This window comes from Oratosquilla oratoria, chromosome 6, assembly GCF_046742065.1.
Source record: "Oratosquilla oratoria isolate Oo_2021 chromosome 6, ASM4674206v1, whole genome shotgun sequence".
NCBI classification, from domain to species: Eukaryota; Metazoa; Arthropoda; class Malacostraca; order Stomatopoda; family Squillidae; genus Oratosquilla; species Oratosquilla oratoria.
This window is the reverse complement of record NC_134782.1, coordinates 74,240,255-74,251,822: the sequence shown is the minus strand read 5'-3', so window position 1 is coordinate 74,251,822 and position 11,568 is coordinate 74,240,255. Positions and strand designations below refer to the sequence as shown.

Below are 11,568 nucleotides of genomic sequence, written 5' to 3'. Positions count from 1 at the left end.
TTCTCTGGACACTTCCAACCTCTTATACAAAAATACTTGAATTCATCATAAGTCAAATTAGTTTGCATCATTACAACTTTTCAGGTTTCTGATGATGATGACATAGTTTAACATCACTATTAGAAGTAGTCCTCACCTCTTCTCTGGCTGTCCCATGACCTTACTGACCCACAAGTGGTCCCATGAGACACACTCACATGACCCAGATGCATGACTTAACTCAGAGCTTCCTTGAGACCTGCAGGTGGGACACAGCCTCCTTGAGGAAACACATGCAGTACCAGCATCGGCCAGCGATGACTAACCTGCACCTTGGCCAACCATATGATGATGAACATTGGATTCATAGAGGAACGCATACCCTCTGTCTTCATGAGTCACCAGCATTTTGCCTCAGACTTTCCACCCATCACACTTGACTTCACGCCAATCAAGATTGCCTTGGAGCATCATACATGAGCCTGGCTTGCTGCTCCTTGCTTTCTCACCTCCTTCCCCCCTCCCCTATAAGCAGACCAAGTTGGGACACAACTTGAAACTCACAGTCGTCACTTTCCTCACTGTCCCTCCTCCCCCTTTTTCTCGCACTTAAAGCGAGCTATTATTGGTGCCAATATTAATCTCTAAATACACAAATTCTCTCCATCAGAGTTTGCCTCAACCAGCCTAATCATAAACTCACCCCTATTAAGGAGTTTGGATGGTGCCTCAGAGGACTCTGTAGTGTGGAATTTAACGAACAATGGCCTTGGTTAAACTTCGCCAGTGGCCACTTCGAACCGCCATCCCCTTGACCTTCACTGCAAGTAACAACACCCTATCCCATTTGGACAATGAGTTTCTTTTTAGGCTTCTACTAGATATTAACTTGAGTCATAAAAGACAACAAAAAGAGGATGGGATAGGATTTGGCATCCTACTCTCTGTAGCCCCAAAGGGGACATTCCTAAAAAAAGCAATGGCATAAGAGGGTCTGGGAGGAGTTTCCCAAAGTACCCTAAGTAGGGGAGAAAGAATACTTCCATCGAGTATTCCCACTTGAGTCGCAAATGGGACAGGGATAGGACTTGGCATTCTTCTCTCTGTAGCCCCAAAAGGAACATTCCTAAAAAAAGTAAAGGTATAAGAGGGTTTGGGAGTTTTCCAACCAGAACCCTAAAGGTTTGGGTCTTTTAATGTGTGTGGATGTAGTACAGATGAGAGTAAAAGGGAGGAGATAGGCAATATATTTGTGAGAAGAAAGATGGATGTGTTGTCATTGAATGAAACTAAGTTGAAAGGGAGTAGCAAGTTTGAGTTTGGGAGTAAAGTTGGAAGGGTGTCAGAAGTGAAGAGAGGATGAGGGAGAGAAGGGGTAGCTTTACTAGTAAGGTGGAATGGAAGGTTTCTTCAAGGTTAATGTGGATGAAGGTGAAACTGGGAAGGGAGATGTGGGTCTTTGTAAGTGCATATGGGCCTGGTACTGAGAACAGTGTAGAGGAAAGGAGGCTTTTTGGATAGATTTAACAGAGTGCATAGAGATTTTAGGAAAAAGTGTCAATGTAGTGGTATTGGGAGATCTCAATGCTAGGATAGGGGATGAACCAATAGATGGAGTGGTTGAGAAGTGGAGTGCCAGGAAAAAATCATACTGGCGATTTAATGATGATGTGTCCAGAGTTGATGATAGCAAATACAGTGTTTAGGAAAAAAGTCAAGCATAAGTACAGATGGGAGATGGTAGTGGATGGAAGGGTAGACAGAGATTTATTGGACTATATACTAGTAAGCAGAAGAGTAGGAAGAGTTTTGAATGTACATGTTCTATGGGGAGAGAGTTGAGGAATATCAGATTTTTTGGTGGAAGGTAGGTTGAGAGTGAAGGATAGAGAAAGATGAAAAGGACAGAAGGTAGGTAGGTGCTTAGAGTAAACTGCATAAATGAGAAAGAAAAGGAGTACAAGAAGCTGTGAGAAGAGTGGGAAGGAGTGAAGGATAGAGAAGGAGGAATGGGGATGTTTCAAGGAGGGAGTCACAAGGTGTGCAAAGAGTGTGTGAAACAAGGAGGATGGGAGGAAATAGAAGGAAGGGTAGTGAGTAGTGAGATGATGAGGCAAAGAAGGTTGTAGAAGAGAAGAAATGAGCATTCATAGAGTGGTTGCAAAACAGGATGAGAGAATCATATGAGAGATACAAAGAAAAGTAAAGCATAAGATACAGGGTTAGATGGGTGTCGTGAGGAGTGTCTAAAAAGGGTGGTACAGTGATGGTGGACTGGCTAGTGAAGTTGTTTAACGTTTGTCTAAAAGAGGGTAGAGTGCTAGAGGACTGAAGAAGTGCCTGTATAGTTCTGCTTTATGAGGGAAAAGGGGACAAGTGTGAATGTAGTAGTTTCGTAGGGATCTCTCTGTTGAGTGTAGTTGGGAAGGCTTATATGAAGGTTTTGATTGAGAGGATTAGGAGAGGAACAGAGGGAGTAATTGGTGAGGAACAGTGTGGGTATTGGAAAGGTGTTAAAAGCAGTCAAGAGTTTATACGATAGTAGTAGAGCCTGTGTTAGAATTAAAAATGGAGAGAGTGAATGGTTTGAGGTAAAGGTGGGACTTTGCTAGGGATGTGTCATGTCACTATGGTTGTTCAAGTTATACATAGATGGGGTGGTTCAAGAGGTAAATGCAAGGGTAATGGGCTGGGGATTGGAGATGGTTAAAAAAAATGGAGAAAAATGGGAGATAAGCCAGTTGTTTGCTGATGACACTATGCTTGTAGCAGGATCAGAGGAGGGATTAAGGAAGTTAGTGATGGAGTTTGGGAAGGTGTGCAAAAGAAGTAAAAAAAAAAAAAAAAAAAAAAAAAAATATATATATATATAAAATATATATATATATATATATATATATACAGTAGCCACGAAAAGTTTGGGCGCAAAATTATAGGCGCCCCAACTTTCCCCTAAACTCAAAACATGCGAAAAATACAACTTTACACCAAAACTTTTCGCTATTTTTCAATGCTAGCGTTTGTACCCTCATATAGCCGAGACAATACACACTATTTGGCAGCTCTCTTGAGGCGCACTCGATGTCACATGGAGTCAGTTTCTAAACATCTCTCACGGGGAGTAGTCTTTTTTTTGCGGTGGTCTCTGTTTTTGTGCCTTGATATCTCCGTAATGGGAATTGGTAAAGAGCTGGAAAGAGACACAGTTGTTACAATCATAACCCTCTATAAGGAGGATTATAAGTGTAAAGATATTGCTACTCGTGTGGGAATTGGAGTGCGTCAAGTGCAAAAGTGGACCAAGAAATTTCGAGAAGAAGGAAGTGACATCATTCGTACTCCAAAGCATCGCTCTGGTCAGCCAAGGAAGATATCAAATCGTACTTCTATGGTTCTAACTGCCTCCTAATAACCGTAGGAGGCAGTTAGAACCGTAGAAGTACGATTTGATATCTTCCTTGGCTGACCAGAGCGATGCTTTGGAGTACGAATGATGTCGCTTCCTTCGTCTCGAAATTTCTTGGTCCACTTTTGCACTTGACGCACTCCAATTCCCACACGAGTAGCAATATCTTTACACTTATAATCCTCCTTATAGAGGGTTATGATTGTAACAACTGTGTCTCTTTCCAGCTCTTTACCACTTCCCATTACGGAGATATCAAGGCACAAAAACAGAGACCACCGCAAAAAAAAGACTACTCCCGGTGAGAGATGTTTAGAAACTGACTCCATGTGACATCGAGTGCGCCTAAACAGAGTTGCCAAATAATGTGTATTGTCTCGGCTAAATACGGGTACAAACGCTAGCATTGAAAAATAGCGAAAAGTTTGGGTGGAAAGTTGTATTTTTCGCATGTTTTTAGTTTAGGGGAAAGTTGGGGCGTCTATAATTTTGCGCCCAAACTTTTCGCGGCCATTGTATATATATATATATATATTATATATATATATAAAGATCTTCATCTATTCTGACACTAAAAAGAGAAGTTGATAAATTTTGCTCCCTCCCAATGGAACCATGGGACTCAAGATTCCTTGAATTGGTGCAGAGACAACCACAACTCATATTCTGAACTTGAAGAATAAATGTCTCTTCTGCATTGGTGGTAATGTCTACACCCCACACACTGCTTGACTCCAGAAACAAGGGAGAAAATGATGCTGTTTAACTTCAATTTGCGAATGTTTAACTTTGATTATTAACCCATGGAATGTAGCAGTACTCAGGTGAATCAACATGTAAATATATATATATATATAACAATCATAATGATGATAATAACACCATCGATAACTAAAATTATACATACATATACCAAGGCTTTTCCCCCCTTACAAGGGAGGTAGCCAAAAAGGAAAAGGCATAGAATCATTTCCAACCATTCCATCCCTGAATACACTCCACACCCCTCCACCCTCCCTCATATCTTGGCACCTCCTGGATGACGGGTCATCCCTGCACCTTGTCCACTGCCCTGGGTCAGAAGCAATGTCGCAAGACACAGCACATCCACAGCAAGGCCGCTTCATTAAATCGGCGACACCCACTCTCCGTCCCCCCCCCATTGCATAAAAGGAGAATATGGGGAGAAATCCCCTCGGGCTGTGTCAAATTTTGCTCACGCATACTACCTCACCCCCCATCCCCCCACCCATTCCAAATCATGCAATCGCAACATCATCGATATACAACCATTCTCCATTCACCCCTATCTTCTGTCCTCTCCCGTCCTTCCTCAACAGACATTCCCCTCTTCCCCAAAGCCCCCTTCACCCCATCCATCCACCTCATCCTAGGACGTCCCTTCATGTTCACTCCCTCCACATCTGCCTTACATACCCCTTTTACTAGTCTTTCTTTACTCATTCTTTCCATGTGTCCAAACCATCCTTAAAATTATAATAATAATAATATTACTAGCATTAATAACAATAACACCAATAATAATAACAAACTGACATAATTCATGAATTAATAGTTTGGGGGTCTATAGAAAATCTTAAACCTTACTAGGAGGTTGATGAGCTGAAAAGTTTTGGAACCCCTGCTTTAGAATCTTAAAGGTCTGTATCAAGTCACCTCTGAGTCTACACTTTTTTAGGAAAAACAGATTCATAAGTTTTAGTCAATTTTTGTATGATTTATTTTTTATATTTGGAATTAGTCTTGTGGCTCACCACTGTACTTTTTCTAATTAGTCTTTATGAGATTCGGTGACCATATGGAAACAGCATATCGTCACCCTCGTAAAGAAATTGCCCGAGCCATTTTTCGTCAATATCTGGATTTTTTTGTTTTTTTTTTTTGTCTAAATCAATTTTTCATTGCTCCTTGTGGTACAATTCCCAATGTTTTATTTAGTGTCTGAATAGGTTAAAACTACGTTAGGAGGAATATTATGTACAAAAAAAAAAAAAAAAAAAAAAAAATCTCGATATCCTGAAAAGTTGGACAAATGACTTAGGCACTTTCTTTATGAGGCTGACGATATTCCAAACGTGGACAAACTAATGATTTATATAGCTCGTCAATGAGAGATGGACTTTTGAAGTCAAAATATCGTGGAATCAGTCCTAGAATCTTATTTGCTTTCTCAGAGGCTGAAATACACTGTTTAGATGATTTGATATCGTTACTGATAATTACGTCAAGATCCTTTTCACTATCCACCTTTGTTAATGAATTTCCAAATAATTTGTAATCATACTGTTATTTTTACCTATGTGCAACCTTGCATTTGCTTGTGTTAAATTTCATTAGCCACTTTTCAGACCATTGCTGTAACTTATCTAAATATACAGGGTCTAACAGATAAATCCGTACAAACTTTGAAGAGGTTTTAAGCACTTAAAAAGTAACATATGGCAATTCTGATTGTTTCCAGATACTTCCATTTGTCTAATAATTTAGCCAGTTGTATACTAGCACCGGTGCAATAAACATTAAGCAATGTGGTACTCCCCCAGGTAGGCGTAGCTCCTCCTTAGGGATCGGTGCCATCTGCGTAGAGCTGATGGCCAGGGGTGGTTGCTGCTGATTGGCCCCCAACTCTTGGGGTTCGGGGGTGGTCCCACGACGTAGACGCTGCAGCTCCAGGACCTACACAATCATGCACGCAAACAACACAACATACATACATACATACATATACCAAGGTTTTTTCCCCCTTCCAAGGGAGGTAGCCAAAAAGGGAAAGGCATAAAAACACTCCCACCCATTTCATCCCTAAATACACTCCACACCCCTCCCACCCTTCCTCTCATCTGAGCACCTCCTGGATGACGGGTCATCCCTGCACCCTGCCCACCGCCCTGGGTCAGAAGCAGTGTCGCAAGACACAGTACATCCACAGCAAGGCCGCTTCATTTAATCGGCGACCCCCCCTCTCCGTCCCCCTTTGCATATAAGGAGAGGACGGGGAGAAATCCCTTCGGGCTGCGTCAAAATTTACTCACACATACTACCCCACCCCCCACCCCCCTGCCCATTCCTCCTCATGCAGTCACAACATCATCCATATACAACCATTCTCCACTCACCTCTGTCTTCCGTCCTCTCCCTTCCTTCCTCAACAGACATTCCCCTCTTCCCCAAAGCCCCCTTCACCCCATCCATCCACTCTATAAAGGATTTGTGGGAAAACCCAGTTTCGGCTGTGGCCTTCCTTGGGGAGACGGGACTGCTCGGACAGACAGTCTAGGGAACGACAACAACAACAACAACATTAAGCAATGGAACAAGCCAAACGTTCAGCCATATGCGAACTTCGTCGCGCGGGTCACACTCCTAGCGCCATAATAAGGATGCTAAAATACTCCAGAGAAACTGTTTACGATGTTTGTAAACGTTTTGATGAGACCGGCGAAGACCAACGAGCTGCTCACAAGCCCAGAAGGGGCAGAATTCTAACACCTCGCTTTTTAGCTGGTCTCAAGACAAGTGTCAATGCAAATCCAGCCTTACCATTATCGACATTGGCAAAGAAGAGAGGTGTCAGCACAATGACAATTCACAGAGCATTAAAGAAATTGGGATTAACCTCATTCTCACAAGGAAAAAGACATCTTTTGACACGAAAAATGAAAGAAATCCGCTTGACCAGGTGCCAAAAGCTGTTGAACTGGATGAAGTCGAATGGCTCAGTCATCAAGTTTTTTTCCGACGAGAAGATTTTCACGGTTGATGCGACTTTCAATAAGCGGAATGATCGCTGGATAGCCTCCTCATCCTCAGAGGTTCAACACAAGACAACGACGAAGAAACCAGCAAGTGTCATGGTGCTCTGTGTGGTGTCAACTGAGGGGGACGTCTTCACTCACTTCTTCAACAACAAGGAGAAAGTCAATGCCGTTGTCTATTGCAAAGTTCTAGAAGAGAAAATAATACCCTGGATGAAAGATAAGGCTAGTGGCAACCAGTTTGTCTTCCAACAAGACTCGGCTCCAGCCCACACAGCGAAGAGGACCAACCTTCTCGAAGGGTCAAATGTGCAGTTCTGGAACAAAGAGTTGTGGCCCTCAAATTTGCCAGACCTAAACCCTTTATATTATTATTTTTGGGCGCGAATTGAGGCCAAGGCATGTGACAAGCCACACAGAAGTATAACAACCCTGAAGACAGACATCAAGAAGGCTGTGGGTTCATTATCAAAGTCTGAGATCATCAACGCTGTATCCAAGTTTCGTAAACGCGTTGAAAGCGTCATAACAGCTGAAGGTGGTTACATTGAATGAAATCATTGTTCTTATTGCCTTTTCTAAATATACTGAAAATTTCATAACTCTCTGTTTATTATAACCCGAGATATTAATCTTAAAACATGTGATAAGAAGTTGTACGGATATATCTGTTAGACCCTGTACTTGAACATCTAACTGATTGTTTATGTAAAGTTTGGTATGTTTATATACTAAATTTGACATGCTGATTATGAATATGACCTTGGTTTTGCCATAATGTCAATATTTTTTTTATAAATGACATATCACACATTTTCATATTTATAGGGTAATTTTTCGGAATTTCTGTTCTAAAAAGAACATTTGCCACTTTGCGCATACAATTTGTGAGTTTGATATGTTTATATAGTAACTTAGACATGCTGATTATGAAGCGAGCACAGCTGCAACACACAGGAACACGTCACTGCAGCGTCAGTGTTGCTTGAACTGTCATAGAGTGAGGTGCGTTGTGTTGAGACGTGCTTACGTTACTTTTTGTGGATCATATGTTCGATTCTCTATTGTTATGTTACTATATTTGTAAATGCTTAGGTATTTCACTGTGTAATCTAGTTAGCAAGTGAATGCTTAATTCCCTTTGCTATAGCACGTGTTTTTGTCTTTTCAGATTGTATAGCTATGGCTACCAAAAGCAGATCTTGCCGTTGGTCTCCAGACTCTTTCTGTTTTGTCTGCGGATATTACATCAGCCCCAAGCAGACCAAACACACGATTATACAGGGATCAAAGTGTTTCATTGCTTATGAGGCTTATTTTGGCATGCCTATGGGTGATCAGGACAAACCATGAGCACCTCATGTATGCTGTGGAAGTTGTCGGTCAACCTTGGAAGGGTGGTTACGTGGAAGTCGCAAGTGTATGCCATTCGCAATTCCTCGCATTTGGAGAGAACCAACTAACCACCATGATGACTGTTACTTTTGCATTGTCGACATATCTAAGTACAAGAAGGGTAAGGATAGAAGAACTGCTGTTGTATATCCGAACATTCCATCTTCTATTGCTCCCGTGCCACATTGTGAAGATTTACCTATTCCAACTCCTCCTTCCTTATCCGTGATTGCAGAAACTGATGAATCTGAAGATAGCGATAATGATACCTTCAATATAGCAGGATCAAGCAGCTCCCCACATTTTCCTACACAACCCGAACTAGATGACTTAATCAGAGATTTAAGCCTTACCAAGGAAAAAGCAGAGATCTTGACATCTCGTTTAAAGGAGTGGAATTTATTAGACCCTAGTTGCAAGATTTCTGTGTACAGGAAAAGGCATCTAACTTTTTCCAGTTTCTACAAAGTTTTGGAAGGCAATTTGCTTTGTTACTGCTCTGATGTTGCCAGTCTTTTTGGTGAAATAGGCATTGAGTACAACTCTTCTGGATGGCGTTTATTTATTGACAGCTCCACCACAAGTCTTAAGGCTGTATTGCTTCACAATGGCAACAAACATCCATCAGTTCCGGTAGGACACTGTTCACATGAAGGAAGACTATGAAAATGTCAAGATTTTGATAGACATGATCAATTACACACAACACAATTGGGATGTATGTGGAGACTTCAAAATGCTAGCATTCCTGCTTGGACTACAGGGTGGTTATACAAAGTATTCTTGTTTCCTCTGTCTGTGGGACAGCAGAGCAGATGCAGAACACTATCACAGGAGAGATTGGCCTGTCAGAAGTGAATTAACTCCTGGTACACACAATGTACTTAACAATGCTCTTGTTCAATGAGAGAAAATATTGCTTCCTTCACTGCACATAAAGCTTGGGCTTATGAAACAATTCATGAAAGCATTAAGCCCACAAAGTGAAGCCTTTAAACATATCCGTTTAATGTTCCCAAACTTATCTGAGGCCAAAGTCAAAGGTGGCATTTTTATTGGACCACAAATAAGAGAGATGTTGGCATCTGAAGAGTTGGAAAACAAAATGTCAAGTGTTGAAAAAAATGCATGGCAAGCTTTTCGGCTGATAGTAAAAGGGTTTTTGGGCAACAAAAAATGTGAAAACTACAAGGAGCTGGTAGAAAATTTAATTGAATGTTATAGAAAACTTGGCTGCAGAATGTCAGTTAAGCTACACTACTTGCATTCGCACCTGGACTTCTTCAGAGAGAATTTGGGAGACGTGAGTGAAGAGCATGGTGAACGGTTTCATCAGGACATTCTAACTATGGAGAAGCGATATCAGGGAAGATGGAATGAATCTATGATGGGCGACTATGTGTGGAGCTTGATTCGAGATGCCCCGACAGTGCACAAAAGAAAAGCACGTTCAAGCGTTCACTTTTAGTGTTATTGTGTTTAGACGTAGAAAGTGTGTAAAATACACCTGTCATTCTCATTTTTGGTGATTTTGTTGTAGTTGTTCTAATAAATGTAGTACCTATATAACCATATCATTTTTTTATTTTTGGTCAAACATGATTTTTTTTATATATTGGTTAAATTGATGAGATTATAGAAACATGTTTTCTTCATTTATGAGATAACTATTGATACTAGAACAAAAATGAGGTGATTTTTGTAATGAGCGAATAAAACTACATATAAAACGATAAAAAAATAAGATAAACAAAACTTTCCTAAAATTTTGTTGCACAGTGTTATTTGCCATTCCACAGAGTTTTGTATCATCAGCGAATTTGGAGACAATAGATTTTAGTCGGTGGTCTATATCATTTATATATACTATGAATAGTATAAGAAGTACTGAAAGAGGAGTGGGAGGGAGTAAAGGATAGAGTAGAACTAGGAGTGGAGGAGGAATGGAGATGGTTCAAGGAGGGAGCCATAAGGTGTGCAAAGATGGTGTGTGGAACAAGGAGGGCGGGAGGAAATAGAAAGAAGAGTAGTGAATGGTGGGATGAGGAAGCAAAGAAAGGTGTAGAAGAGAAGAAGCAGACATTCATAGATTGGCTACAAATTAGGACGAGGGAATCGTATGAGAGGTACAAAGTAAAGAGAAGGGAAGTTAAGCACAAGATAAAGGAAGCAAAGAGGAGAGGAGATATGAAATGGGGTAAGAGTATGACAGAAAATTTTGAAAGTAATAAAAAGATGAGGTGGATGGATGGGGTGAAGGGGGCTTTGGGGAAGAGGGGAATGTCTGTTGAGGAAGGAAGGGAGAGGACGGAAGACAGAGGTGAGTGGAGAATGGTTGTATATGGATGATGTTGTGACTGCATGAGGAGAAATGGGCGGGAGGTGGGGGGTGGGGTAGTATGTGTGAGTAAATTTTGACGCAGCCCGAAGGGATTTCTCCCCGTCCTCTCCTTATATGCAAAGGGGGACGGAGAGGGGGGGTCGCCGATTAAATGAAGCGGCCTTGCTGTGGATGTACTGTGTCCTGCGACACTGCTTCTGACCCAGGGCGGTGGGCAGGGTGCAGGGATGACCCGTCATCCAGGAGGTGCTCAGATGAGAGGAAGGGTGGGAGGGGTGTGGAGTGTATTTAGGGATGAAATGGGTGGGAGTGTTTTTATGCCTTTCCCTTTTTGGCTACCTCCCTTGGAAGGGGGAAAAAGCCTTGGTATATGTATGTATGTAATAAAAAGATGTTCTGGAAGGAAATTAAAAGAGAAAGAGGAGGCGAATCAGGTAGAGAATAAAAGGTAAAAGGTGCAAATGGAGAGATGATAATGGAAGAGAAGGCAGTGAGAGGAAGGTGGGCAGAGTATTTTAGGGAATTGCTAAATGTGAAGGAGGATAGGGAGGGAAAGATAGTTGCAGTGGGAAGTGCTAAGAAAATGAGAGTGATGAGTGAGGAAAATGGAGGAGAAATAGGGAAGGATGAAGTGAAAGCAGCTGTTAAGATGATAAGAGCAGGTAAGGCAC

At 41.5% G+C, this 11,568-nt stretch overlaps 1 protein-coding gene across 2 annotated transcripts in view; it reads right to left on the bottom strand.

The window, feature by feature from the left end:
* Window positions 1-11,568, bottom strand: part of LOC143026631 (macoilin-1-like) — a 67,152-nt gene that overhangs the window by 6,427 nt on the left and 49,157 nt on the right. The gene's annotated exons all lie outside the window — the stretch shown is intronic.